At 43.6% G+C, this 3712-nt stretch overlaps 1 protein-coding gene across 2 annotated transcripts in view; it reads left to right on the top strand.

Moving 5' to 3' along the window:
* The window catches only part of ppp1r9ba (protein phosphatase 1, regulatory subunit 9Ba), a 32813-nt gene extending 29403 nt beyond the window's left edge, over window positions 1-3410 (top strand). For both annotated transcript variants that reach the window (XM_026997866.2, XM_026997867.2), the window contains exon 11: window positions 1-3410. This exon is cut by the window's left edge and continues 54 nt beyond it. The gene's annotated coding sequence lies outside the window, so the exon portion shown is untranslated.
* The last annotated feature ends 302 nt before the right edge of the window (window positions 3411-3712 follow it).

Here is a 3712-nt window from a genome sequence, read left to right as displayed (position 1 = left end):
CCCTCCACATGTGAGAGGGCAAGAGCGAGAGAGAGAAAGAGAGGGAGAGAAAGGGGGAGAGAGGGAGAGAAATGCCTTTCACACGCCAGCCATCCCTCCCTCCTGCACGCTCTCCCTGGGAGGCATACGACAGCAGCCGACCACCAGACTGCGAGAAACGTTGAAGGGACGTCCCCGGGGAGAGTGGAAGGATGGGCTGGCAACGAAGACTCCATGATGCCCTGCCAGACATCTGCTGCAGACCTGCCCACCTCTCATTCCCGTGACAGCCCACATAATGCAGCTCCCCGCAGCTCTTTGGTTTCACACACTATTCCATGTTCTTTGCTTTGAATGCCCTCGAGAAAAAGCATTACGCCGCTTCCTCTTGGCAGCCTGGCACGGTGCGTCCGAGTGACCCGTGACCGGCCGGGCGTACCGCCAGCGGGAAAACCGCAAAAGCGGATAGCCCAGGTTTTTCCAACGACAACACAATATGACCACTGCCCTCCGCACCGTCACCATTGACTACAGAGCCAGGGTGGTTTGTACAGTATTGACAGTAGAAATCATGACATTTGTATATATAATCTTCAGCTTATTTAAAAATGCTTAAGCAATGATCTGGGGGGTGGGGTTGGGGGGCGGTGAGTGCCTTCACCAATGTAGGTGAAGGACAATAAAATTGAGCAAAAGGCCCAGTACTAGACTGGCAGGCAGAAAGTGTAGTTCTTTCATACCTTTTACATTTTTTTTTTTTTTTTTTTGGCAAAATGGCAAACAGGGTGAGATACTTCTGCAAGCTTGACATTTAAGTGCACATTCTGAGAGTTGCTTACATTTCTCACTTTGCTTTTTTTGTCTAGACAGTATTAATGGAGCAGTGTAATGTGATTCTGGGCTCCGAGTTGTGATCTGCCAAAAAACCTATTACCCTCACCTAACCATTCAACACCACCAGTGCAAGTCACCTATAGCTCAGCTCCTGTAACATACTGTAAGCATGTCAAACCATCCGCATGAGTAAAACACTTTAGAAGAGGCTCTGTAATGTTAGGCCTCATGTCATTGTTGATGTGCAATTCCACCTTTTTCCTTCAGGCACCAAATTACAGTCTTGTGCAGTACTTTTCTCATAGGCAGAATATGTAACAGGGAAGATACATTTTGTGCAGTTAAACACAGAAAGCATCTCATTACTAAGGGAATTGCAGGCATTGTGACTTCAACAGCGCTTAGTTATGCCACTTCATGATGCCTTTTTGACATAATCAGTGGTTCCATTGATAATGCAATATAGCTAATGATCCCATTACAGCTAATCAGTTGTTCCAAGGATAGGAAGGGTTTTACACTGATCTAAGACCAGTTTCCTCTCAAAGTTCTCTTTAATCATTATTTGAGAAATAACAACTTTGGTCTCAGATCACTGTAGTAGATTTTAAATGCTAATTACTGACTTTTAGCCTTTTCTGATGTATTACTGGTGATACTTAAGCAGTTTTTGTTCTGCTCCTGTGACAGAAGTATTTTATACTTGTATTCCCCAAATATTGCATTTGGGAAAAGTAAAGCTTGTGTGAGGACCTGAATGCAGTTTTTAAGTAGAAATTGCCCGTTTATCTAATCTTGGAGCAGCTTTTCCAAACAGTGTATTCTTAAAATCATCATAAACCATTAAAAGGAAACCATGAAACTGGTCTCAGCTCAGCATTAAGATAAGCAGCTTCTCTGGTTGCAATAAAAGGGTCCACATTGACTTTACATTTTTAATCTGGATTTCTTTTGTAAGTATTGAACATTGGTCCTCGTAAGACAGTGGCTGTAGTTGCCATGGCTTTCTCACATATGTATTTTTAATTCAAGCCATTGTCTGCACTTGTGTGCTTTGTGAAGGCGCAGTGTCACTTACAGTGCAGTATTTCAAAACAAAGTCTGCCGTTTTACCTAACCTTTTAACCAATAACTTAGAACAGTATATCACAGCAAAAGTATAAAATGGGCTTCTTTAATATCAGTGGGGTATAAAGAGTTTTTTTTTATTGTGTGGAAATCGATCTTCAATTATTCACTTGCTCAGTTTGCTTCATTTCTAGTTTTGGTCCTTTTGATTTTGCAGTCGTTTTATACAGGGTGCAACAAGTCCCTTAACAGCCCGTGTCTGAGTACTCGTCTAAGTCTGGTCACTCCTAACACTGTGCTAGTCCCGGGCCCACGTTCCGGTGTCCCAGCCGACTTGTGTCCTTATAATCTTACAAGTAAAACTCATCATAGAACAGCAGTCATACTCTTGAGAAATTTAACAGACGTGTACAAGTCCCTGAACTACCTCAGGTTTTTTGGGTTTTTTTTACATTTTCCCTGCTCATCCGAATATTTTTGCACAAAGAATGCGCATAATAGAGCGCCATTAATAACTGGAACTGGTGAAATGCATTATAGATATCTGCATGTTACGTCGTTCAGCCTGAGGACAGTCAGGACGGGAGCTGGTCCCTCTAGTACCTGCACCCTCTCCCAGTCCGTGGGCTTGTCGTACCCGCTGCTGAGGAAGCAGGGTCCATGCCAGTGTACCTTCAAACAGTGGACGCTTGTTCGCTCCATTCATTCCGAATGACCCAGCAGCGGCACGGACTCTGATAAAAACTGGGCAAACGCAAGGCCGTGTTTGTTTGTTTGAGTGCTTTACGGCGTGTGTAGTTGACTGCATCTCCATGGAACCCTGGCGCCGCACGGGAGGACTCGGATCGGGTCAGCTGAAACTAGACCAGCGTCAGCAGCTGTAACTGGGACTTCCGTTAGAACCCTCCACAGCGTCACCGCAGGAAGCACCGGGACCCAGCCCAGGGACAAACTCCATGCACATTGCAGACACTGACCAATGAGCCAGCATCAGAACAGCAGAACAGAGCACATCATGTGCACCAGTCTCGGCGGGGGGGGGGTTCTCCTGTGTCACGGAGCAAGAGAGCTTATTTCCTGTTGATGACTACGATTATTTGAACAGATTTGACCATATATCGTACGTTTTGGGTGGACCAGTTAAGATTGGTAGAAGAGTAGTGCCAGGGTGAAAGATATACTGTTTTCAGCTGAATGACAGAAGGACAAGCAAATTGTTGAGCAATTATCAGAGCAGTGAAACACTGGTCAGACGTTTTAACCTTACATTCCATTTGACTTGCTTCGCAGATGCCATAGCCTTTAATAAGGTTTGCTTGCTTGTGTCTATAGAGAGGAACTGTTTTGCTCATGCTGATGTGAATTTTACTCATTTTAAATGAACTACACGATCATTCCTTCTCTATTAACTTTTTTACCCGCCTTGATTTGCATCCTTATGAATGAGAGGTTTGATTTGAAATGAGCATCATGTTCATCTTGCATAATTTACTGTCATTAACAATAAATACAGAAATGTGTTCAATGGAGAATGCTCTTTTATGTTTAATGTGTGTATTAAGCACACTACAGGTAAAGGATACCAAAGGAAATATTTTAGCCAACCATTTTATTTTGTGTGCGGAAAACAAAACGGCTCACTATGCAATTGTGTCACTGTGGTATGTTACCTTTTACCTTAGGGTGTAAGTCTTGGTAAATGTCACATTAGGCCTGTCACTGGTGAATCACTACTGTCTGCAGGTTACATGTGAAAGCGATTTGAGAAGACTGGAATATAAAAGAAATATAGTTAAAAGCAGTCTTTTGCACACAGAAGCACTGACTCGAG

The sequence above is a fragment of the Electrophorus electricus genome, chromosome 1 (assembly GCF_013358815.1).
Source record: "Electrophorus electricus isolate fEleEle1 chromosome 1, fEleEle1.pri, whole genome shotgun sequence".
Taxonomy (NCBI): domain Eukaryota; kingdom Metazoa; phylum Chordata; class Actinopteri; order Gymnotiformes; family Gymnotidae; genus Electrophorus; species Electrophorus electricus.
This window is presented reverse-complemented; position numbering and strand designations above follow the sequence as displayed.